The 27,834-nt window shown below is 39.5% G+C and overlaps 1 protein-coding gene across 2 annotated transcripts in view; it reads right to left on the reverse strand.

Moving 5' to 3' along the window:
- PLS1 (plastin 1) overlaps window positions 1-16,595 on the reverse strand; it is a 102,945-nt gene extending 86,350 nt beyond the window's left edge. The window contains exons 1-2 of one of the 2 annotated variants that reach the window (XM_019438546.2): window positions 16,481-16,579; window positions 15,645-15,744 (exon numbers count right to left, since the gene is read on the reverse strand). The gene's annotated coding sequence lies outside the window, so the exon portion shown is untranslated. Of the gene's footprint in view, window positions 1-15,644; window positions 15,745-16,480 lie in introns of both variants that reach the window. The other variant, XM_019438541.2, reaches the window with a different exon arrangement.
- Between the last annotated feature and the right edge of the window lie 11,239 nt (window positions 16,596-27,834).

A 27,834-nucleotide genomic window follows, 5' to 3' on the forward strand; every position in this document is an offset into this window, starting at 1 on the left:
ACTATTTTCAGTAAATATCTGATGAATAAATATGATATCAACATGAAGGTGGAGCTCCTCCTATATCTTAAGGATAGTTGTTCTCAAACAACAAAGAGCCTTTTTCAAACAGAGACCAAGAGAGGACTGCTCCAGTCCATATAGCCCAACTAGGGTCTTTGTTATCCTATACTTTTAATGGTGGAATTTTAGGCTACACCTAATAACAAGGTCAGATCATAAAGACAAACTAACACAGGAGTTCTGCATTCATCAGTAGTATATTTTTTAATTTTTATTTGAGAGAGAGAGGAAAAAAAACACCAGTGGGGGAGGGGCAGAGAGAAAGAGGGAGAGAGGGGAGAGAGGGGAGAGAGGGGAGAGAGAGAGAGAGAGAGAGAGAGAGAGCGAGAGAGAGAGAGAGAGAGAGAGAGAATCCCAAGCAGGCTCCTAGCTGTCAGCAGAGTCTGACGTGGAGCTCAATCTCACAAACTGTGAGATCATGAACTGAGCTGAAATCAAGAGTCTGATGCTCAACCAACTGAGCCACCCAGATGCCCTAGTAGTATATTTTTAAGAAAAGGAAAAAATGGCATCACAAAGTCACAACTGAGGAGAATTCATTTGGAGAAAAAAAAACATTTATAAAAAAAAATTCCTATGGGCTTACTTCACTACAAACTTATTTCTAAATATGGCTATAAAAAAGTTTGCAGGAGAGGCACCTGGGTGGCTGAGTGGGTTAAGCGTCCTACTCTTGATTTCATCTCAGCTCATGATCTCCTGGTCATGAGATCAAGCCCCGTCTCAGCCATGGAACCTGCTAAGAGTCTCTCTTTCCTGTCCCTGATCAGGTGCTCTCTCTCTCTTGCTCTCAAAAAAAAGAAAAATTGTTAAGGGGCACCTGGGTGGCTCAGTAGGTTATGCATCTGACTTCGGCTCAGGTCATGATTCTCAAAGTTCATAGGTTCGGGCCCCACATCAGGCTCCATGCTCAGAGCCTAGAACCCGCTTTGGATTCTGTGTCTCCCTCACTGTCTGCTCCTTCCCTGATCATACTCTGTGTCTCGAAAAATAAATAAGCATTAAAACAATGTTTTTATGTTAAAAAAAAATAAGGGTTTGCAGGTGTGTTGACTGGCTCAAACAGTTCAGTCTCCCTCCAATTCTTGATTTTGGCTCAGGTCATGATCTCAGGACCATGGGATCTGGCTCCACACTCAGTGTGGAGCCTACTTAAGATATTCTCTCTCTCTCTCTCTCTCTCCCTCTCTCTCTCTCCCTCCCTCCCTCCCTCTCCCTCTGCCCCTCTCCCCCAGTCACACTCCCCCTCCCCTAAAATTATTTTTTTTAAGTCTGCAAAGTCTAAAGTGGCAAAAACAAGTATAAATCCAAATCACAGTAAATATTGGATCTCACTGCAATCTATGTTAGTCTGACAACATCCAGAGTGCCACCTTCAATCTAGGGAGCATCAACTATAAAAGTATAGTGACAATCTGGTTTCTAGAGGAAAGCTATCAGCATGGTGACGGGTCTAATCTAGGCATCATTTCAAACAAGGCAAGTTGCTGGAACTGGAGAATATTTATCATGGACATGAAATCACAGTCCTCAATCTGAATTATTTAATTCATGTAAAACATTTAATAGAATACCTCAATAAATATAAGCTTTAATCATCATCACCTGAAGAATTATAATGTAAAAAAGCAAATTTTTCTTGTAAGTTTTTCTTTATTCCCTTAGAAGATTCAACCTTGATATACACAAATGTATATCAAGTTACTGAATCAGCCATACCTAAATTATTATTAATTTGTTAGTTTATGTCAAAGTTCATTTGGAATTTAGTATCAAGTAATTATCTATATTTTTCTCTCTTTACTAGAGTTTTTTGGGGTTTTTTGGGGGGTGGGTTAGGTTTTGGGGGTTTTTTTGTTTTGTTTTGTTTTGTTGTCAAACTGACGAATTCTCTTGCTCTAAAGAAGACAAAGCAAAGACATTTACTCTTCATGAAGAGTCATGTGTTTGTCACTTCCAGCAGGAATGTGATTAGTTCTATCCAATGGGTTGTGAGTAGAAGTGATGTATGTCACTCTAAGCCAAAGCAATTCAGAGCTATTATGTGACCCTCTAGCTCCTCTTCCCCTGCTAAGATGGTTTGGAAGCCCCCTGTTAAAACAGCAAAATCACAAAAATCGCAGCAGCCTGGGTCTCTGAGTCACTGCATATAGAACAGCTAGCTGTTCCGGAAAACAGCCAGAGCACACTGACATTTGTGTAACAAGAAATCAATGGAGATTTCAGGGTCATTTGTCACTGCAATATAGCCTACCCTATCTTAACTCACACAGAAAATCTGTGCAGAAGGAAAACTTGTGTCAGTCTGTGATCAACCAATTTGGGCCATTTACAAGGATTAGTTGAATCAAGTAGGGAAATTTCCCAAACCTTCCTCAGATTTTCTGTGCATCTTTATTATTTCATTTCAAGTGCATTTAAAGGTTATTACCACACCTACCCTTTTTCAAAGGTAAGTATTTAAGACCAAATTCTCTGTGTTATTCACTTATTACTAAAACTCAAGATCTTGCTGAGACATACAATAAGCGATGTACATTGAGTAATGTAACCACTGACAAATCTTAGCTGAATATATTGTTCTCCCACGTGGTTCTTTTCCTGTTTTATGACCCTCAGGCTTCATTTCAGGAGACACATGTGGCAGTGGAACTACTAGGCCACAGGCAGACAAGATGGCGTAGTGACCTGAGCAAAACTGGCTCAGTTCTCCTTTGTTAGCAAGCAATCCAACAAGTATGCTGTTAATTGGACAGACTGATTTCAATGGGGCCGTGAACACAGAGACATGCTATCTCCTCCAGCTGGCAGTAAAAATATCCAGTAAGATAAGGACTCAAGCCTATGTCCTTCAATACATTCCTGATTTAAAACCACTGGAAATTCTGGAGCCTGGCCCGGACAACAGTAAGGTATAAACTTCTACAGTCCTGGGTTCAAATCTCAGCTCAACTACTGACAGCTGTGTGACTCAGGCCAAGAGACACAGCCTCCCTATTCCTCAGTTCCCTGCCCCCTTCACAGAGCCTCTGAGAGGATTTACTGGAATTGATGGTGGTCGGAATAGTCATTATACATTATACCCTTGTTGCCTCAGAACCATGGAATTTTTAAAGTCAATCTGAATTTCTATTAACTTTGTGTTTTATTACAAGCAAAACGTTATTCTTGGGTACATATAAGGCAGTGAAAAATATATCTTTGGCTTTACCCTTAGATTAGATGCTGTCTAATGACTATCACAATGATAAATTCTATCACTTTATCTAATCATCTTCCAATGTGATCAAGTCCTTGCCAGAAAAAAAAATATCTGGAGTTAAATGTCTGTTCATTCCCCAGAGGAAACTGAATTTTTTGAATTCCTAAGAATTTCCTATTAATTATATACTTTTGCCGCTTTCCAATTCTGATTATGTATTTTTATACTCCAAGTACACTCCCCCATGTAATAATTTTTATACTAAAAACCAATATCAATGCAGCCTAATCACAAAAAATAAAATTCAGACAAATTCCAACAGAGGGGCATGTTACAACCTACCTGACTACTACTCAAAACTCTGAAGGTCATCAGAAAAAAACAAAGAAAAGCAGAGAAACTATCACAGCCAAGAGGAGCCTAAGAAATGTTAATTAAATGTAATGTGCTATCCTCAATGGGATCCTGGAATGGAAACAGGATTTTATATAAAAACTAAGGAAATATAAATACAGAGTTTCACTAATAATGATGTAACAATATTGGTTCATTAATTATAACAAATGTACCACACTAGTATAAGACCTTAATAGGGTAATCCATGTGTCAGTGTGGGGCACGTGGAAAGTCTCTGTACCATCTACCTAATTTCTCTGTAAATCTAAAACTGGACTGAAAAATAAAGTTTATTAATTTAAAAAAATGTTACCACAATTAGATACCATTTTCACATCAAAATGGACGTAATCAAAAACAAATTGCAATTGCTGGTGAGGATCAGACACTGGAACTCTCATACATTGCTGGTAGGAATGTAAAATGGTGCTGTCACTTTGGAAAACAGTCTGGTGGTTCCTCAAAATGTTAAACAAATTACCATATGACCCAGAAATTCCACTTCTAGATATATGCCCAAGATAAATGAAAACAAATGCCCCCCAAAATACTTGTTCACAAATATTCATAGCAGCAATGTTCATAATAGCCAAAATGTGGTAACCACTCAGATGCCCATCAACTGATCAAAAATGTGGTAGGAACCACACAATGGACTATTATTCAGCCATAAAGAGTGAAATTTTGATGCTACAACATGGATGAACCTTGAAAACAATATGCTAAGAGAAATAAGCCAGACACAAGAGGCAACATATTGTATGACTCCATTTATATGAAATTTCAAGAATATGCAAATCTACAGGGAAAGAAAGTAGATTTGCCATTGCCTAAGCAGGGGATGGGTATGAAATGAGGAGTGTTAATGGATATAGTAAAATATCCTAAAATGGATTTATACTTTAAATGAGTGAATTGAATGGTATGTAAATTAAACCTCAATAAAGCCGTCATGTTAAAAAAAAAAAAAGGCAACGTCATCATGAGCACCAAGAACACTGATGGAACACTGTTTAATCCTAGTCAAGGCAAAGGTTTTAACAATGTCTGGTTAATATGAAAACTTTAATTTCCCTGAGAAGTCTTGCTGCTTGATTTTGTAATACTCTTAGTAAAATGCCTAAGGGCATAACATAATGGAAAGAACCTATGCACACAGAAGGCATGAATGAGTCTTTTTAGATTAAATGAACAATATCTCTAACATAAGGCCTTCCTAAAGTGTGCCTGAGATGTGAAATAGGATGCAAAAGAATATTCCCACTGATATTTAATAAATTAACTTGCAAAAACGAGTATCATGGTCCACTCTATCAGTACACTACCTTAGAATGCAGTCATTTCCTCTGAATTACTAGAAAATTACAATGTTTTTAGTCTCCCATTAATTGTCCCAGTCCTATGAGAAACTGAATACTAACCTTGCAGAAAACTTCAATTAAGGTTTTGTCGCCCATAGCACAATACATAACACACAGGGAGAATATAACTCAGTAAAAATTCAGCAACATGAGTTTTTTTTATCCTACACATTTCAGATTTATATTAACAGGAAATACAATAATTTCAAAAACCAAACTACTTTGTTCAAAATTAAAAAGATGAATTTTTGCCCATATTAATCAAGTCTAATTTCATGAATCAAGAACTGAATTACAATTGACCCTTGAACAACAGAGGTTTGAACTGCATGGGTCCACTTATAGGCAGATTTTTTTTGTCGATACAGTACAGTCCTGTAAATGTATTTTCTCTTCCTTGTAATTTACTTAATAACATTTTCTTTTCTCTACCTTATTCTTCTGTAAGAATATATAGCATTATAATACATATAACCTCCAAAATATGTGTTCACTAACAGTTCATGTGATCAGTAAGACTTTATTTTAGTTTTTTTTTTTTAAGTTTTATTTGGTTATTTCGTGAGTGAGAGAGAGCATGCATGAAGGGGGGCTGGGGGAGGAGCAAAGAGAGAGAGGGGGAGAGAGAGTATCCCAGGTAGGCTCTGCACTGTCAGCACAAGCCTGATGACGATGATGTAGGGCTCAAAGCCATGACCATGAGATCATGACCTGAGCCAAAATCAAGAGTCGGATGCTTAATCAACTGAGCCACCCAGGCGCCCCTCAGTAAGGCTATTATGTTATCAGTAAGGTTTCTGGTCAACAGTAGGCTATCATCAGTAAAGTTTTTGGGAATTCAGAAGTTATATGTGGATTTTCCACTGCAGGGGAGAATGAGAGAATAGGTAGGCATCCCTAACCTCCAAGTTGTTTAAAGGTCAACTGTACTGTTAACATTAGACAAACTGTGAAACTCAGGTAGAATAAAGTTACTTACGGTTCTTGTTTCATTGACCTGCAGGAAAAACAGGCATCCAAGTCTCTAGTAGATCAGTGTATTAATATACATTTCTTTGAGCATCTTTATAAGCCACTCTCTTACTCCTAATTTGATTCCTTGTAAAACAATATAAAGTAGTTCAAAAGGAATATAACTTCAACTTATATGTGTCAGTTTATTTCAGAGGTAAAATGAGTTTTATATACATTATCTACAAGTAAAACATTATTATATATTATTATTTAATTCATTTCTGGAATTAGTTCAGAATTCATGTGAATCTACAAAGATCCTTATATTTTAACTCAAGCTATGCATCTGTCTCCTGAAAACGGACGGGGTATCTCTCAAGATTTACTGTCAGTAAAACACAGACAAGGGGTTAGCACTCTAAAAATAAGGCACCAGGGGGTGCCTGGTTGGCTTATTCAGTAGAACATGGGACTCTGGATCTTGAGGTCATGAATTTGAGCCCCACATTGGGTGTAGAGCTTGATATCTAGATAGATAGATAGATAGATAGATAGATAGATAGATAGATAGATAAAATAAGGCACCATAGATTTTGAGTCTCTATAAGCAAGTAGAAGCTAGAAAGTACTAAGTATGTGGTGGGGAGGCTGTGGGTATAGATTCATCCATTCATTAATTCCTTTTTATCTTATATTCATTCAACAACTTATCAAGTTCTGACTATGCATTAGGCAATGGAGACACAAAGTTAGATATAACCTTGCCCTCAAGAAGCTTACACTCAAAAAGAAAAAAAAAAAAAAAAAAAAAAACGGCAGCAGTTCACATTCTACATGGCCATCCACATCTGTGGCCCCAAGAACTTAAAATAAATCTTAGTGTTATTAGATTTTATTTTTAAAAAAAGTTACATTCTTTTTTGTTTAATTATTTATTTATTTATTCATTTAAATAATCTCTAAACCCAACATGGGGCTCGAACTCATGACCCCAAGATTAAGCGTCACATGCCCTCCTGATTAAGCCAGCCAGGAGCCCCTATTAGAAGATTTTAATCTAAAATGTGTATGATACCTTTCAATTTAACTATTTAATCTTATTTAATTCACAACAAAATACAAACCACCACCACCACCAAGGTTCAAATGGGCTGCATTACTCCCCCACCTAGTGTACCTCTTAGCTGTAGATTGTGGGCAAAGGGGAGTCAGTTAGCTCTGTCCCACTCACTATGCTGCTTCTTTTATCAGTCAGCTAGCAAGTGGTAGCACCAGGGTAGCAACTTCTACTCACAAATCCACATTTTTTTGCTTTTCCAAGAACAATGTAGTTCTCAGGACAGGATACTTTTTAGGGGATACACACAGAAGATTCTCAAAATCTCCAATGAGACATAAATGTCTTTCCCATTTGTGAGTATCCCCCAGAAAGATGAACAAAAGGGACCACATGGTCTTAGTGCTCTTTAACGCCCAGACACAAGCTCTTCTAAACCAGTACTAAACCAGTAGACATTGCCCCATTTATAGCTAAAGCAATTCTGAAGAGACACCACATTGTCATTTACCCTAATCTTTCAGCACTTGAAGTCAGCTTCAAAGTATCTGTTGAGGACACCATACTGATATCTTTAGCCTTAACTTTTGAATTCCCTTGTCTTCCCAGAACAATCCAGAACAAGTACTACAATCACTAGACCTAGCAATTTATTTATTTTTGTTTCATTTTTATCATCTCTCTCAGAAATTCAAACCAGTTGACCTTTTACATTTTACATATTTTTTGAAAGACATTAATGATAATTTTTGCAAATCCAAAAGATGACCTATTAAAATCAAAACCAAGGAAAAGTATTTTTAGGTATTTATCTAAGAGAGTATGAACTATAGATTAATGCACTGTAAGAAAGAGGGTTCCTCCTCTTCTGATGTGTCTGGGGGTTAGGAGGGAACTGACAGAGTAAGCCAAGGTAAGTCTATGACCCAACACTGCCTGAAGACTGAAGTCCAAATCCCGATAACCTCATACTCAAAATGCTCCACAACATTCCCTAAATGCCTTTCCAGTCTTATCACCCTGCACTTCCCCAAAGTGAACCAGAGTATTTATCCCCAACTGGACCTGCACTTCCCTGCTACACCTCCATTCTGAGGTTCAGTCACCCCTTGTCTGGAATGCCTCTTCCTCTCCCTGCTGACCATTCTCTCCCCGGTGAGCATCTGCCAACCTTCAATGACCACCCACTTCAAATGCCCCCTCCTTCATTATTTGCTATATGTAGACTAATGCTCCCTCATTTCAGCTGGCTTTCAAAGATGCATAAAACATCAGAAGATGGCATAAATCATCACTCCCTCAACTCTGTCCTGCCTCCCCTACTTGTTACAATGGAAAGAGAGCCTTCCTTCATCTCAGCCCCATCACTCTTGGCTTCGATCATTCCTACAGCACGTGGCACCAGCTGCCCTGTACTGGAGCCATGAATTCATGCATCTCAACTCTCCTATAAGACTACACATTTTCTAAGGGCAGGGAAGGAACTTTTTGCAATTGTGTACATCCCACCTCTTAGCTCAGAGCTTACAAACTATTCCAATAATACTTGCTGAATAAAGTTTAACATTATATCCAGATTAGCAAAAATAAAACCCAAGTATGTACCCCTTGAATATACCAGTGGTCCATACTTGGTTTGGGATTCACTCCTAACATCATCTAGCTGATACTAGCTGTTCAGCTTTCCATGGTGGAATGGCCATACTGACTAAACAGAAGTTATTTAAAAATATGTGATATAAGAAAAGGACTGATTTCTAGCGAGAACTGGGTAGTGGGGGTCTAGAGTGGATAAGGAACTTCTAGAGGACAGACAGCAAGGGGCACAAGGCACTTGGTAAACAAGACTAAAAAACAAAACAACAAAAAAAAACTTGAAACATCAATTTTGTGAAGGCAGTACAGTCTCAAAAGAAAACTATTTTTTCCCTAGTTCATCTATTGCACACTTCCTTTATTCCAGCCCATTGTTTCTCAAAGTGTGGTTCCCAGATTATCAGCCTTACTTGGGAACTTGCAGAAATGAAATTCTCCAACCCCATCACAGACCCAAAGAATAAGCAACTCTAGAGATGGGACCTAGCAGTCTGTTTTTCAACATGCTCTCCAGGCGATTCTTACGCATGCTTACATTTTAGAACACATTCAAGTACCTGCAGTTTCCCAAAGAGGTCAGCTCTTTCTTGTCTCCACGCTTTTGCTCCACGGAATGCTTTTTCCTCCATCTATTCTCAATAGACTGAACTTGTGTTTTCAAGGCTCAGCTCAAAAGTCTTGACACCTTCCTCAACCCAGTGAACAGAATTAATGGCTCTCCCAAAGCTTCATTCTGCCCTTCCTCCTGGTGTTTACTCCTGTCACAGGCTGTCCCTGTGTCTGCTTCCTCCATCTGACTGCAAACACATGAGTACAAAGGACATGTCTCACTGACAGCTCTGCCCCCAACTCACCTTCCTTTATTCAACTGCAGCCCTTTGATTTGGTAGAGGAAAGAAAATTATTCTTCTGCAATAAGCCTCTGATTGACAATGAGCAGCCTGCTGAGAGTCATCCAAGCCCTCTAGCCCTAATGAAGATTAATAAATATCCTTATCAAGGAACATCTGAAGTCCAGGGGGCAGTTGTTGAAGGCCCCTCTGGCAATGGAGAAATCTCTTGAAGAGCACCATAGTCAAGGCTTAGCCACAAACATATTTAGGATTTTATAAAAAATATAAATTTCATTGAGAAATTATTCCCTCTGCTCAGTAAAATATGGATTGGTTGGATGAGCACTGGATTTGGAGTTAGATGAAGCCCCAGGAGGACAGGGCCTTGTATCTGTCTTGGCTAGCACTATGGTCCCATGCTGAGCTCAAGACATTTTGTCAGATGCTGAAATTAGAAGACACAGATAGGAGTTCCATCTTTGTCCCTTTTAACTAGGTACCCTCAAGCAGGCAAGTCAATCTCACAGTCTTGGCCATTTATCAGTGAAAGACAGCAAAGTCAGAAAATTATTATAACTATCAATGAATACCTTACCTCCTTATCTTATAGTTTACTAATTGCTTTCACATTCACTGCCTTGTTTGATCATTAAACTAGAAGGTCTCCCTTCTCATCAGGTCAGACTTTGCCTCTTCATCCGCAGCCCTGAACACAAGCCAAATGATTTCAGGTATCGAAACTTTAAATTACCCGAAGGAGCTCATTCTGATTAACCATTATGCATTCAGAGATTCTCAGATTACCTTTCTCCAGTGACAGTGATCTTTTTTTTTTTAATTCGTTTATGTTTTGAGAGAGAGGGAGAAAGTGGGCGCACAACCACGAGCACACGAGGAGGGAAGGGGCAAAGAGAGAGGGAGAGAGAGAGAATCCCAAGGAGGCTCCATGCTGTCACCACAGAGCGTGACTCGGGGCTCAAACCCACAAACTGTGAGATCATGACCTGATCCGAAATCAAGAGCTGGACGCTTAACCAACCAAGCCACCCGGGCACCCCTCCATTCACAGTGATCTTGAGTTTAACTTGGGCTATTTGAGGATAAGAAAAGGGATAAAACAAATTGCTATTATTGTTGTTTTTCCAAAATTAATTCACTTGCATGACAACTTTGCTAAAAAAAACATCATTGAATTTATGTGAGCTGTGTTTCATGGCTGACACCTTACTGACCTGATAACACTTAAACTCTACAAGAACTAAGCCACTCTTGAAAATACCACCTGGACCAAAAGAATGTCCCAATGAACCTAAACCTGAGGACAGAGAAAGGAAAAAGGGACACTTCATCAGAATAAAATGCTAAGAGAGCCTTCAGATGAAAGAATTCAGGGGTATGAAAATTTTGGGTTTGTTCCCAAAGGTTATAAATACTAACTTGATATTGAGCTAAAGGTTCAATTATGTACTAACTTGGTACTGTCTTTCCACCAAATTATTGATGAATAGCATTAAAACCTAAGCAGAGGCTCATTTATCAAACCTCAAAATTCTGTTTTGCATTGATTTTTATCTATAAACAGTACACTTTGAGCATGTATCATCAAGGACAAAAAAAAAGAGGAACCAATATAGCTACAAAGGATGGCATTTAAGATGACAAAGTGAAATGAGACAAAAAGTCTACTTGTGACTTTGATCATTCACTGGAAATGAGCTGGTTCTGAACCTGCTTTTCTTTCATTTCAACAGTTTAATCTAGATTCTGAGCACCAGCTATGGGAACAATGTGTGAATGCAGCTGGTACTTTCTAGCTAAGGCATTCAAATTGCTTGATCAACATCAGTTTGAGGTCACAGATTGTCATGCATCACTTTGGATTTTACAACTGTGATCTGTGGGGTAGGTTTACTCTTTTATTCATAGAGTGCAGAGGGCCCCAATTGGGAATTTGTTGTAGGGAATAAGGTTTAGACAAGTAGACCTTGGTCCAATGCTTAATTACCATGCCTGGTCCTCTTACACACATTTACCAATGTTTTAAACTCAAATTCAACCCAAATTCTATTATGACGGCAACTGCTAAAATCACTTGTTTCTTGGTTCTCCAGCAAATTGAAGGGGATTTTCATCATTTTTTAACTTAGAAAAAAAAAGGTGTTATTTCTTGGATCTTTAAACTATTTATTGAATTTATCAATAATAAAGTAAATAAATGTCAACTATTTCCCCAAAAACCTTTTGCTTTTTATCATGAAGAAGGCACCCTACAAACCTTCCATCTTACAAAGACCATCCATCCACCTCACCATTGGAAAAGACAGTTTCTCATGTTTCCTCTGTGGTTGGCTTAGATTTTTTGAAGGAGGCATGTCTGTGTGCAGTGAGTTATCATTCAAATATTCTTGTAGCTTTATAGCTCTGAATTGCTTAAAAGTAAATAAAAATTTAGTTTCTTATCAAGTCTAAAGTTCTTTCACAATTGGGCTTTATGAGCAAACTATCTGTAACTCTACTGAAAGATAAAATACCTTCTGATGAAACAAGTGTTTTAAATGAGAAACTCCCCAATCATCACTCTAACATGTGCCCTTTCTGTGCTCATGGTATTACTAAAAAGCAACTTGCTTTTACAGAAGCCATGCTACATGCTTCTCACCAAAAACAGGCAATAAATAGTTTGAGACAGAATAATACAGAAAAGATCATTAAAGCCGAAAGACCCTCACATCCTGTGATCTTTTATGTCAGCAAAATTTCCAGCAATCAAGCTTGTGTAACCATTTTATAACCCATAAACTTGCACATAGTACAAAGGCCTCTTTCCCATTCTCCTTGATTTTCATCATCATCAAGAAGAAAATGTGGAATTGGATCTTTGTTCAGGGAAAGAGCTGGGTGATAATGATGACTTCTTGGATGTTGTGATGGGTTGAAATGGATGGAGGCCAAAAGCTAGGGCCTTTCCTTTCATATCCATACCACATGCCCTGGGAAAGCACAAACCAGGAGAAAGTGAAACAGAAGCGAGAATTGACAGGACTCAGCACAGAGAGGGGAAGAATGCTTTCAGTTGGATTCCATGTTGAGACTCCCATGAGAGAGTAATTAGGTTCATCAAGGAGGTGGATGGGAGGCATTTTCTCAAGGGCAACTCACTGGTCAAATTTGGGGACTGCCAGTTCTGACTCTAAACTATTGTCTCTGGGGGCACCTGGGTAGCTCAGTTGGTTACGTGCCTGATTCTTGATTTCAGCTCAGGTATGATCTCACAGTTAGTAGGATTGTTTCTCTCTCTCTCTCTCTCTCTCTCTCACTCTCTGGCCCTCCCCTGCTAGAGTGTGTGCGCACACATGCACTCTCTCTCAAAACAAACATTATTTTTAAAAAGTAAATTGTTATCTCTTACCTGGGGGCCTTCCCTGAGGTATCTATGCTCACCTCCAACCACTACAAGTCCACAATGATATCAATTTTGACTGATGTCATAATAAAAAAAAAAAGAAGTAATCCCTCTATACTTGGCCAAACCTCCCCCTCTACCCTGGTAAATCATCTCTCAAGCTCTGTCCTCTCAGCTGCTCTCTCTTCTTAACTGCTTTATAAGAATAAGCATCACTACCAGTTGAAGATGGTGATCAACTACATTATGAATGTCAGTGGAAGAGATGTGCCATCAACAACTCCCTCAATGCTGTGTGCACAATGAAAAGGCTGTGTTTTGATTTGCAAAATGGCTATTTGCAACATCTGTTCCAAGTAAACAAATATTTCAAACCACCTTTTGAACTGAGATTTTGAGTTCAGAACCACTGCCTTCTGTCTTGTTTTTCCAAGTAGACAGTCTGATCACAATTCTCTCTTAAACCTACTCCCACAGCCATCACCTTCCACCTCGTGGTAGTGTAAAATATATCTCCCCAATACACTCAGTCCAAGGTCTTCTGCCCCAGAGAAGCGAGGCTACCATATTCTTTCCAGACTCAACTCCATTGTGTGCAGACTCTCAGGACTGCAGCCTGACCCCTCCTCACTCTGTGTACTCAACCTGGAAACGGCCATTTATGGTTTGTGTCTTATCTCTTCTGATGATGCAGACACCCTCCCAGTGGCCACCAAGTTCCCCCATGCCTCCTTTTACATTGTTCTCTGAGGTTTTTTGATCCACAGAACATCTCAAACTGGAGTGCCCTGCTGCCAACTCAAATTAAACTTGAGTCTAATAACCGCAAAAAGTTAATGAAATGAGCTAATAGTGAGGAGATGTGAACAGAGGCTCTGCCTACACCACCAACTAGCTTATTAGTTAAGCATAACTCATTTTCTCTTCTTATAATAAGGGAATGGTCTAGATAAAGTAAGTAGGATAGCTCTATGATTTTAAATGCCTACCTTTGCTTCCGATTCTGTGTCTCCCTCTCTCTCTGCCCCTCCCCCGTTCATGCTCTGTCTCTCTCTGTCTCAAAAATAAATAAAACCTTAAAAAAAAAATTTAAATGCCTACCTTCCCCAAGCCAAAATACACTTATTTATTCATGCAATAACTACTGTCTAATATTGCAAAGCTATTTGCCTAGCATTGTGAAGAGTTAACCATTCCCCAAAGAGCTTATCATCTAGAATGGGAAACAACCATATCAATAACTATAAGAAACAGAAAGAGATAATGTCACAACTGGAGGTATTTATAAGATAAAAACATTACAAGCCCATTACCAACACACCAAGCCTGAAACTCATTTTCAGTAGATCTTTTCTCCTCTGCATCTAGTCTTTTACCAAAAACTTTTTCCGGAGTGCCTGAGTGGCTCAGTCAGTTAAGCATCTTACCTTTGATTTGGGCTCAGGTCATGACCTCACGCTTGGTGAGACTGAGCCCTGCATTGGGGTCTGCACTGACAGTGTGGAACCTGCTTGGGATTCTCTCTCTCTCTCTCTCTCTCTCTCTCTCTCTCTGCCCCTCCTCTGCTTGTGCACATGCTCCCTCTCTCAAAATAAATAAACTTTTAAAAAATGTTCAAAAAAAAAAAAAAAGAGCCAACATGCTTAAATGCAGGCCTGGGCAACTCTCCCCTATTATGATTTTACCCCTTCCCCAGCACTCTCCAAACTGATCCATAATCTGTCATCAGAATATGAGAATCACCCAATAGGCTGGTTTGACTTGGCCACTGTCTTGCTACAGGTCTAAGGTGGCCTCCTCCATATTATACAATATCCACATCAAATCACTTTACAGAATGGTCCATACTTCAACTCCCTCCCACAAATGGTGGCTGAGAACATACTTAGTGCTGGATGAGATGTCGAAGTCATAGGCTTTAAGCTCTAAGAGCTTACAAACTGTTGGGAAGTTGGAACACATGCTAATATACAATAATTAGGGATACTAAAGATGAGGGGGACACTAGCAGCACAGACAACAGTAATAAATGCTATAGGGTTCAGAAGAGGGAGAGCTACTTTCTGGCTGCAGTAATCAAGAAAGGCTTCTAAGACAAGATCACACGTGACCTACACCTTGCAGTATGGGCAGGACTTCAGGGAAGGAGGCAAAAAGACATTCTGGGCCAAAGGCCCAATGTGACTGAGGCAAGAAAAGGAGGGAGGTTTCAAAACCACCAAATTGTTAGGTGGGGCCTGAGTGAGAGGGCATTTTTTGAAAGGTGTTTACAAGGTACTATCAAGCTTCGTAATAAGCAATGACTAATTTTCTGCTTCAACTAGACTACATGTAAGAAGGTAGAAGAGAAAAATAAAGTTTAATAATCTACCCAAACTGGGAAGAGAGTATCAGCAGGGTTAAAAGAGCCCTAAAATCAGAAAACCTGGGCCCAAGGCCCAGCTTTTGCCAAGGAGGGGCTCTAGCAGCAACAGCAAGTCATTTAACCTCATAGGTCTCGGTTTTCTTATTTGTAAACTGAAGCAGCTGAACTGGCTGACCTCGATGGTCTCTATAGTCCAAAACTAAACCAACTGTATATTATTTCTGTATTAAAACATTCATCATGGGAAAGGGGGGGAGTGAAGGGAAAGGAAAGTATCTGTATTCCCTTTCCATATAGGTTTCTCTTCCTGAACTAAAAATTTCTTTTTCTTAAACTCATTAATTCTATGTATATGTCTCCCACATCATAAATGTAATACTTTACCTAAATAATGTTCAGTGTGTGCCCCCTTACCTAAAATTCTGTGGCTCATGAGTTATCCAACAAATTTGTGCAGCAGGGCCTTAGCCTCCTACAAGTGTATCCAATACCGCAGCTCCAGGGTAAAATATCTCTGGATGAGCCATAAGATGTGACCGGATAAATAAAGGACAGAAAAGTGAGAACTCGTTACTCATCTAAAAGAGCACTTCGTTTTAATAGCACTAAATGAAGCCTGAAACAGAAGTAATGGAGAAAAAGTAAGGGGTGGGGGGAGTCTTATCTTTCATTAAGTTTCTACTTTAAAATGCAGCTGAAATGCTTGAAGTGTCTGGCACGGAAATTCGCTGAAAGTTGACATTTTTTGTACTGCATCCAGGGGCCCCTTGCTCCAGGAACGGCACCAAAACCAGAAACCACGGATGCGATTTCACTCCAGCCCTATTGATCTTATGCACCAAAAGGCCAAAGGCAAATAAACCACTCGCAGAATTGAAGTGAAACAGGCTGGATCAGAAAGCCTCGTCAAGCAGCCACCCAAAGTTTAAGAGACAGAGAGGAATATAGAAAAGTTAACAAAATGCCTAACTTCAAGCAGGGAATCATAATTCAATTCTCAGGGTTACTGTGTAAGCAGCATAAATACATGATTTAACACCTGCCCGCACTCCAGGCTGCCGGACTGGGCAGGTGCACACCCGGAGGTCTGCTGGCGCCGCACTGCACAGCCGGGCGCGGGGAGCCGCCTCTCGAGCGAGGGAAACCGGAGAGACTCCCCTCGAGCGGCTGTGCTACAGAGAAAAAGTGAAACTTTGTTTTCTGCCTATTCTTCCAGCCTTCCTCTCGGACCCCACCACCGCGCCCCGTACCTGCCGCAGGCGTCGAGCGCGCAGCTCCCGCTCGGGATCCAAACACCCCCGGCTCCACTCTGCGGATACCACGCCGGGGCCACCTAGCTGCTGCGCTCGCACCACTACGCATGCCCGGCCGGCACCCAAGCCAGCAAACTCCAAATCCACTTGCCGGGTTTTAGCTGCGGTTCCTAGGGGAGAGGACCAGAACCCGGGAGCCGGAGTTCTGCCCGGGAGTGGAAGAGGAGTTGCAGGTGCTGGGAGAGGTGAATGGGCGCTGCTGCAACGTTATCCCTATTGCCCACAGTTACCCAGAAAGTACCCTGCTCCAAGCCTAAAGCTGACCGTCTACACATTTGGAAAGAGCTTAGTAGAGTGGTTCTCAAACTTGAGCATGAATCAGAATCAGCCGGAGGGCTTGGTAAAGCATAGATCACACATCCAGAATTTCAGATTCAGTTGGTCTATAGTGAGGCCCAACAATGTACATTTCTAACACTTTCTAGGGTAAACTGATGCTACTAGTCCTGGTACTGCTCTTTGCGAACCCTTGGTCTAGAGAAAAGATATTTGGTATTAAAACAGGGAAGTTTTCTCACCACCAAACCCCCTTTTAGGATTTCACATAACACTTCCTCTTCATTTAATAGCCACACCTGCTTTAAAAATAAATAACTACAGCTCACACTCAAACAAAGGTGGGATATTTCCTCTAGCATGTGAGTCAAGTAAATGGGATGCAGCCTCAGGAGTTTGGGCATACTTTGCCTGTAGCATAATCTACAGCTTTGATCCCTCCAGTTCTGTCCAGGCAACACGAGGGGTCCCTATTTTGTTGCCTCTTTAACTCAAAGTGCTATGTGGTCCCTTAGTGTCTAGTGCAGTACTGGGTACAAAATAGGTACCCAAGAAATCCTGAAATGGTATCAGCAGGGCTGGAGAGACGAAGAAGAAGGCTGTTGAAATCATTTTAGGAACCCAAAGTAAGTGATAAGCAATTAAATATGGAAATAAATGGGCTGATAAGGATTTCTACTTGCCTTCCACCTAGAGAAATCAGTGGATTTAGTATCCTTATCTGAGCCCAGATACACAGGAAGACTTGAGTACATAAGTTCTCACAAAATATTTCTTAAAAAATTAAACACACCTCTGCCGTGTAACTCAGCCATTCCACTCATAGGTATTACCCAAGAGAAATTAAAACGTATATTTACACAAAGACTTAAACACCAATGTTCATAGCAGCTTTGTTTCACAATAGCCCCAAACCAGAAGGAACCCAACAGGTGAATGGCTAAACAAACTGTGGTATATCTATGCAATACAATACTACTCCACAAAAAAGGAAAGAATTATTCATAGAGTCTTCAACATAGATAAATCTCAAAATTATTACACTAAGTGGAAGAATCCAGAGACAAAAGTATGACTGATTCCATTTACATGAAGTCCCAACTAACCTATAGTGACAAAAAGCAAATCAATATTCCCCTGCAGCCACGGATGGAGGGAGGGATGAGCTGTAAAAGGGCAGTAAAAATCTTTTGGAGATGATGGAAATCTTGTCTTAATTGTGGTGGAGATTTCAAAGGAATATACAACTGTCGAAACTAAATTGGGCATTTTAAATTTATGAAACTTATTTTACATAAATTATTCCCTAATAAAGATAAGAATATAACTAATCAAATATTCCTATGAGTCTTTACTTGGTGGGAATATTGACCAAGATAAGTTCATGAGGAAGTATAGAACTCAGATATGGTGTAATCTGATTTGAAAGGAAGACAAAAAAAAAAAAAAAAGGAAGAAAGAAAGAAAGAAAGGAAGAAAGAAAGAAAGAAAACTCATCCTCTGTGGAAGAAGCAAAAAATAATCAGTATAAACTATCTGAAACAACCCATCTCTAAAAGTAAACAACCCCAAGATGTGATTTGCAAATGTATTGCTGATTAAAGTATTTCCCAAGAGTATCTACAAACATAAAATAGCAAATAAAGTTTATCATTAGAAATGCACAACCAGGGCATAATAACTATAAAGAAAACCATTATCTGCTGAGCTGATTATATCTCTAACAATAAGAAATGAAGTTTTCAAACTGTGTTTCTGGAGCCTGAGGTATCATGGAGATGATAAATAGGCAGGGCTGTGGGTCAAGGACTACAGTTCCAAGAGCCCACTATCATTCTCATATTGAGGTATTCTCTGAGATTTTATTTGATAAAAGAGTTCCTCTGATAATTAAAAAAGCAATAGTTTGAAATCAACATACTTCAGATTGATCAAAAATCAACAGAAATAATGGCATCAGGTAGGAAGAATTTACAGAGAGAAGATGCTATAATTGGTGGGCACAAGTATTATTATGATCATCAAAAATATATACTCTAGTTATAATAGCCATATGTCCCAATTTTTTCATAATAGTCCCAATTTTAATATTTTTTTCTCATGTGAATTTATGTCCAATCATGTGTTCCAACTTTTGGTTGAAAAAAATAAAAGCACCTACATAAATCAAAATAGGGATAATTTTCTATCTCTTCTACAGTGTATATAAAATATTAGTAATATATTAATATTAATAATAACATAGCGAAGTTATTGTGCTCTTAATATGTGCCAGTCCCTGTTTTAAGCACTTTATAATGTTTTCTCATTGAATATCCATGACAACCCTAATAAGCTATCCTCATTTTATAGGTGAGAAAACAGAGGCACAAAATAGTAATTATTTTTCTTGAAATAAAGACAACTAAATGAAAATTAAATAAAAATTAAATTGAAAATTGTACTTTATTTAAAGACCATCTTTGCTGATTCCACATTTCCCAAGGAGCCTCTGGATTATTAATTTATTTTCCAGGCTTATTGATACTGGGAAGGAGACCAGAAAGAGCAGAAATTTACCACCACCATCATCTTCACCACCATCTCTAATGCCTGTTCCATGTTTTCTATGTGCTAGCTGCTCCAAGAACCTTTTGTTCTTCACCACATTTTAATGCTCACAAGGACAAAAGTGGAGATTCAGAAATATTGAGTAACAGAGTGTGAACAAACAGTGAAGAAAGGATTCCAGCTCGAATCCTACTCCAAATATGTGTTATTATCACAAGTAATCCCTCCAAGTTATAATATATCCCAAACTCTAAATGGAAAAAAAAAAAACCCACCAAGCATTCTGGGTTATAAAGTGAGTCTATGTGAATGTGGTCAGTGTTAGTTCCCTAGAGCCTGATAGTTTCTGAAATGTTTATGACGATAATACCCAACTGCTACCCAGCCCTGATCCTAATCGAGGACTACTTATGGGTACCAATTTTACCTCCCATTTCAGGAAAAGTAGGTGTGTTTTGAATGACCCTGGGTAGTACCAGGAAGTATGTAGGAACATATTTACTTTATTTGACCCCCCCCTTTTTTTTTCCTAGAATAAGGGACTAGAGAAGAAAACTATATGTGAAAAGGGCTAATATTCAGTTCATCTCTGGCTTTATTATTATTTTTTTACATCATTTGGAGGAAAAAGAATAATCTGATAAATAAAACAGAAAATAATGCAAATCTCCCTCTCTCTCTCTCTCTCTCTCTCTTCCTGTCTCTCTCTCTCTCTCTCTCTCTCACACACACACACACACACACACACACACACACACACAAACACAACTTAAAATAGATTGGATCAAAATAGTTAACCAAGCACATACATCTATATCCTACTTACCATATAAAAACCTTTGAAAATTAGAGAAGATACCTTTTATTTTTATTTTTTTTAATGTTTATTTATTTTTGAGAGAGAGAGAGTGCGGGCAGGGGAGGGGCAGAGAGCAACTGAAGCGGGCTCCAGGCTCCAAGCTGTCAGCACAGAACCTGATGTGGGGCTCAAACTCACGAACCATGAGATCATGATCTGAGTTGAAGTCAGATGCTTAACTGACTGAGCCACCCAGGCACCCCAAGAAGATAACTTTTAAAAGTAAAAAATATCCTAGGAAAATAATAAAAACTGCCATCAGCAAACCAGCAATGTTGAGAAAAGACAGACTACAGATAGGGTCATATCTCAGTAAAAGGAAGGGAAATTCATCTCAAATCTTATTGAGGAGTCCAGAGCAAAGGAAGAAGCAGTGAGGGGAAGGCTGTGCACTCTCAAAATTAACAGATCAAGAATTGAGGGGCAGGCACTGAGGAACTCATTAGAGACAGAAATCAGGGAAAGAGGCTTAGAGTAGGTCAGCTAGTCAACAACTTTCACCTCCCCAACTGGTTCTAAATGGTGACCAAGGTACCTACAGACTTCCAGGAAGAACATGAGTCTCTCACACCTTAAAGATAAACTGCCATCACATGAAAAGATGTTCAACGTCGCTCCTTATCAGGGAAATACAAATCAAAACCACACTCAGATACCACCTCACGCCAGTCAGAGTGGCCAAAATGAAGAAATCAGGAGACTATAGATGCTGGAGAGGATGTGGAGAAACAGGAACCCTCTTGCACTGTTGGTGGGAATGCAAATTGGTGCAGCCGCTCTGGAAAGCAGTGTGGAGGTTCCTCAGAAAATTAAAAATAGACCTACCCTATGACCCAGCAATAGCACTGCTAGGAATTTATCCAAGGGATACAGGAGTACTGATGCATAGGGGCACCTGTACCCCAATGTTTATAGCGGCACTCTCAACAATAGCCAAATTATGGAAAGAGCCTAAATGTCCATCAACTGATGAATGGATAAAGAAATTGTGGTTTATATACACAATGGAATACTACGTGGCAATGAGAAAAAATGAAATATGGCCTTTTGTAGCAACATGGATGGAACTGGAGAGTGTGATGCTAAGTGAAATAAGCCATACAGAGAAAGACAGATACCATATGGTTTCACTCTTATGTGGATCCTGAGAAACATAACAGAAACCCATGGGGGAGGGGAAGGAAAAAAAAAAAAAAAAAAGAGGTTAGAGTGGGAGAGAGCCAAAGCATTAGAGACTGTTAAAAACTGAGAACAAACTGAGGGTTGATGGGGGGGGGGGAGGGAGGGCAGGGTGGGAGGGAGGGCAGGGTGGGTGATGGGTATTGAGGAGGGCACCTTTTGGGATGAGCACTGGGTGTTGTATGGAAACCAATTTGACAGTAAATTTCATATATTAAAAAAAAAAAAAAATAAAAGGCCCATGTTAAAAAAAAAAAAAAAAGATAAACTGCCATCGTATCCTTACTTCTCCAGTGCTCTTCCTTACACCAAACTGGCAGAGGACAGCTATAGTTAACCAAAAGGCAAAGTGAACAGAGATTCTAAAATATAAAACTGAACAGATAACTAAATATTACCACACATTTGGCAGGAAGGATCAACATAAGAGAGACACCATTTGTATATTTCTACTACTAATATTAGAGAAAACAGAGCTAGAGATCAGAAGACATTTGAAAAGTATAATTAATACCACTAGAGAAACACGAGATGTTGCATGTACAAAAAGTGTAACTAGATATTTAGGAATTTAAAATTTTGATGACTGAGATAAAAAAATTAAATGGATGGTCAAGATATCAGAACAAAGACGATCAGAAATTAAAAATTGATAAAGATCAAGCTGAGTAATTATCCCAGAATGAAGTTAGCCTAACAGGCATTGGAAAAAACAGCTTGAGTGCATAGAAGGATGATCAGGGGCAGCTCACTACCTTCCCCATCCTCCCCCGACACCTTGACCATCCTTACCTGAAAAAAATAAAATCATGTACAACATCAACTGAAGAGATAGAAAATGGGAAAAAGAGTTTTGGAATTTGGCAGAGACTACTGACTGTCCCCAAATATATTTTCATCTATGAAGACAAGGGCACACAGATTAATGAGAAATTACGGATCAGTCAGTAACATATTAACAGATTCTGTGGATTGCCCCAACTCTCTTCTTGGATACCTTCCTGGAAAGCCAGACTCTACATTTCCCACATGCATCTGTAGATAGGGTTCCAGATATGATTTAGGTTCCACCAAGTCATATAAGGCATTGGTTGAAAATAAATTGTATGAGAAGAGAGGCAAGCACCATCTTTTAGCAGCCTTCCTGATCCTTTCAGAGTTAGTGCTGCCTGATAGGCAATTAGGGGAGTACTTGTATCCTCATGATGAAGTCCCAAAGATTCTGTAAATTATCTATATCTCTTAACAAACCTCTTTATTCTTAAACTAGCAAAAGAGACTTCAATCCTGACGAATGCACTATCCATCTGTTTAACAAGTTGTCTTTCTCAACATTGATCAGTAAATCAGTAAATAAATGAGAAAACGAATACTACGGAATTAAAGTAAAAAGTACAGAAGAACACGTTTAACTATGAGGTTAACCTTCCTAAGCAAGACTCAAAACCCAGAAGATATAAAGGAAGATATATTTGATATAATAAAAATTAAAGTTTCTGTGACAAGAACCAAGTGACAGACTGAGAGTAAATATTCTCAGAATATAAATCAGAAAATAGTTAATATCTATAATACATTAAAATGTTTCTATAAATCAATAAAAAGACACAACCAAGTGAAAAACACATACAGTCCTGAGTAGGTAATTTAGAGAAAAAGAAATCCAAATGACAATAGACATACAACCAGATGCTTGAACTTGCTGATAACTAGAGAAATGCATATAAATATATACCTAAGTACCTTACCCTAAACCAATCAAATCAAAATCTCTAGAAGTGCCCAAATACTTTTTAAAAGCTTCCCACCCACATAATTTCAATGTGTAGTCAAGGTTGAGAACCACTGCTCTAACACAGTGCTAACTCAAAGTGTGGTCTACGGACAAGCAGCATCAGCATCATGTGAAAGCAAAATTACTGAGTTCCCTTTCAGACCCACTGAATCAGAATCTCTGGAGCTGAGACTCAGGAATCCATTTTAATAAGCCCTCCAGGTGATTCTAAAGCATGCCCAAGCTGGAGAACTCAGAATCTGCTTCCTTCTGGCTTTATTTACATTATAATTTTTTTTAATGTTTATTTATTTTTGAGAGAGATAGAGTGTGAGCAGGGGAGGGGCAGAGAGAGAGAGACACACACACACACAGAATCCGAGGCAGGCTCCAGGCTCTGAAGTGTCAGCACAGATCCCAACATGGGGCTCGAACCCATGAACCATGAGATCATGACCTGAACTGAAGTCGGACGCTCAACTGACTGAGCCACCCAGGTGCCCCATATTTACATTAAAGAACTAGTGGGAGGATAATGACATTTGTAACAGATAAAAGTATATTGAGAAAAGTAAAAGTGATGACTGCAAATACAAATAATCACTACCTGCACAGGGCACCTGGGTGGCTGAGGTGGTTAAGCGTCTGACTCTTGATCTCAGTTCAGGTCTTGATCTCAGGGTTGTGAGTTCAAGCCCTGTATTGGGCTCCATGCTGGGCATGGAGCCTACTTAAAAATTAAATTAAAAAAACAAAAAACCCCAAATAATCACTATCACTCAAACAAATTTGATATAATCTTAAGGTCATACTTAAGAGTTTAGCAATAAAAATGATAACAATTCATTACTGAGATAAAGATATCCTTGATACATGAGAAAGTATTCCATGGCCTTATTTCTGAATCATCTCCAAATACACTAGTTCTATTATATAGCCTTAGTAGATGTGAGATTGCCACAATGATAGAAAGACAAACAGCTTTACGCTTAAGTTTTTTAAATATTGTAAGTTCCTCTGTGAGAACTAGATGGGTTTTGTAATTTGTTTTTTTCAGTGTTTCTACTAAATGGGACAAGTCTGTTAATGCAGTTTGGCTGTACAGGATCATTCACTCTGAGTTATTAAGTTTCAGAATGTTGACCTGCTATGTCAATGTAGGCTTTATCCTATTACAACCAATAGATATGTGCCCCTTTTTACCCATCAATCTGTCTGACAATATTCAACACATATTGTCAAAATTATTTTTGAAGCAGGGGAATGGCATAATCGTATTTTGGTTGTAAAAGTGTGCTCTGTCTGCTGTGTAAAACAACTCCAGGGGCACCTGGGTGGCTCGGCTGGTTGAGTGTCTGACTCTCGATTTAGGCTCAGGTCATGATCTCACTGTTCATGAGATCAAACCCTGAGTCAGGCTCTGTGCTGACAGTGAGGAGCCTGCATGGGATTCTCTCTCTCCCTCCCTCTCTGCTCCCCACCAGCTCCTACTCTCTCTCTCTCTCTCTCCCAAAATAAATAAATAAACTTAAAAGAAATAAAAATTGGGATGCCTGGATGGTTCAGTTGGTTGAGTGTCTGACTCTTGATTTTGGCTCAGGTCATGATCCCAGGGTCATGGGATCGAGCCCAGTGTGTGGCTCTGTGCTGAGCGTGGAGCCTGCTTAAGATTCTCTCTTCCTCTGTCCCTCTCCCCCACTCATGCATGCTCTCTCTGTCTAAAATAAAACTAAATGAAGTATTGATTAAAAGAATAATAAATTAAAATAAAATAAAATGAAAATGAAAATTATTAGAGTGATGTCACTAAGATAGCAACATAAGTTGTTCCTGACACCGTTCCCCTTCACAAGAAGAGCAACCAACATTCTATTCAAGAACAAGACACCATTGAGAGAATCCTAGAACACAGGGGTTAGGCTGAAACACCCTCATGCACCTCAGAGACCAAGACAGACTGCATTAGAAAAGAGAAGCAGCTACACGTTGAATGCATTGCCACTCGGGAAAGTCCAGCACCATGTGGTGCAGCCTCTCCTGACCTTTCAGTTCTTCCAATGGGAAAAGAAAGCCCCAAGGGAAAACCAGCCTTCCCCAGCACTGTGGGTCACTTTTGGGGAGTCCCTACTCTGATCTTACACCACAGGAATTACAGGGAAATCTGTGGGGCCCAGCACTGGGAATATGACTGTGATGAAGAAGGAGGAAGGGCTTGCAACAACCAGCACATGGATCTTGGCAAACCATGTCCGTAACTGCTGTGCCCAGGTAGTAATCCCAACCAGTGGATTTGCTCATCTGCAGAACCAAGTCAGGAACATGCTGACCAGGGAACCACGTGAAGTACAGACCTGCCTGATTTGGATCCTCAAATGAGGAGTTTTGCTGGCCCTAGAACCCAATTTGTCATGCCCAAGAAAGGAGATGAGCCACAGCCCTACCCACTTTGGAGAGTGACTCCCAGCCCCATTTGACCAGAAGGTCTAGTGAAAACACCTGAAAGCTGTGTGGCCCAGGGGCACTCAAGCAGAGAGAGAGGCAAACAAAGCTGACAATTTGCAGAGCAAAGCTAATAGCACTATTTAGCCAGAGAACATGGGGTATAGGTTGCCTTGATCTGGGACAACAAACAAAGAGCTTTACCAGTTTTAGAGCTTCTGCTGCCCTCTGGGCAGGAAATCTAATTCATAGCCCTGCTCATTGCTGATTACAGCTTTCAACCTGTCTGATCAGGAAGCTTAACCGGAGCACACAGGAAGCTGCACAGCCCATTTAACAGCCCTACATACAGTGGCGCATGAATAATGAGCACAGCCCATGACTTCCTCATCTGCACAGCAAAAACGGCCTTCTCACCTGACCAGGGAATTCACAGCATACTCAGGCCTGATTTGAGCCCCCAAACAATGAAGTACACAGGCCCTGGGCTCTGGCCTGCTACTCTGCCAGGGCAGGGAAGCTAATTCATAGCCCTATCTACTACTGAATATACCCAACCATTTAATTAGCCTGGCTAGAGAATTTAGGCATCCTCAGAACCCATCCTGCAACCTTACTTGGGTAGGGAGCCAAGCCTGCAATCCTACCCAACTGTTCTCAGTCAGTGGCATACACCCCCTTCCTCATCCTTAGAGCTCAAACACTTGCCTTCTTCCAAACTATACTGTAATAGCCGGCCCCATCCACCCAGACATCACAAGCAGATATACCCAGAAACCAAACTGAGCTAGTGAAGAGAACTGTTTCTGCCAAAGCAAACCTGAGAAGTCTAGAAGGGGAGCCCCATCTCTCAAATGCAGAGATACAATGTAAGGAATCAAAGATCACAAAAAATCATCTATATACAATACCAGCAAGGAAATCAATAAAGGTCCAATAATTGACCCTAAAGAAATGGAGATTTATGAGCTGTAAGACAAAGAATTCAGAATAATCCTCTTAAGGATGTTTTGTGAACTACAGGAAAACACAGATAACTAAACAAAATTAGAAAAACTATGCGTGAACAAAGCAAGAGAATTGACAAAAAATAGCAACCATTAAACAAACAAACAAAAAACACAGAAATCCTAAAGCTGAAAAATACAATAACTGAATTGAAAAATTTAATAGTTTCAAAAATAGACTTGACCATAGAGAAGAAAGAATCAGTGACCCAGAGGATAGGACATTTGAAATAACTCAGAGGAGGGGGAAAAAAAAAAAGAATGAAAAAGAGTAAAGAAAGCCTATGGCAATTATGGGACACAATGAAAAGAAACAACATTCACATTATGGGAATTCTAGAAGAAGAAGAGAAAGAGAAAGGGACAGAAAGTATATTTAAAACAATAATGATGGAAAACCTCCTGAACCTGAGGAGAGAAATGAACATCTAGATTCATGAGGCCCAAAGGATTCCAAATATGTTGACCCTGAATAGAGTTAACAATGAGACACTATAATTAAAGTGTCAAAAGTCAAAGACAAAGAATTTTAAGAGCAGCAAGAGAAAAAAGGATGTGACATATAAGGAAACTCCATAAGACTGTAGGTGGGTTTCTCAACAGAAACTTTTCAGGCCAGGAAGAGAATGGGATGACATATTCAAAAATTGAAAGAAAGTAACTGTTAACCAAGATTTCTCTAACTAGAGGTGCCTGGATGACTCAGTCAGTTGAGCGTAAGACTTCAGCTTAGGTCATGATCTCTTGATTTGTGAGTTAGAGCCTCACACTGGGCTCTGCACTAACAGCTCACAGCCTGGAGTCTGCTTTGGATTCTGTCTCCCTCTGTATCTGCCCCTTCCCTGCTTGTGCACGTGCTCTCTCTCTCTCTCTCCTCTCTCTCTCTCTCTCTCTCTCTCTCTCTCTCTCAAAAGTAAATAAAAACATTTAAAAAAAAGAATTCTCTAAACAGTAAAGTTGTCCTTCAGAAATGAAGTAGGGACAAAGTCTTTCCTAAACAAACAAAAGCTGAAAAAATTCATTACCACCAGACCTGCCCTACAAGAAATGCTAAAGGGAGTTTTTTGAATAGAAGTAAAATAACACTATTAACATCATAAAAACACAAATAGGTAGCATAAATCTCACTGGTAATGGTAAATACAAAAGCATAGTTAGATTCTATAATATGGTAATAGTGGTACATAACTCACAACTCTAGTTTAAA

Source organism: Panthera pardus, unplaced genomic scaffold (genome assembly GCF_024362965.1).
Source record: "Panthera pardus isolate Hobbes unplaced genomic scaffold, ASM2436296v1 HiC_scaffold_16, whole genome shotgun sequence".
In the NCBI taxonomy this organism is placed as follows: Eukaryota; Metazoa; Chordata; class Mammalia; order Carnivora; family Felidae; genus Panthera; species Panthera pardus.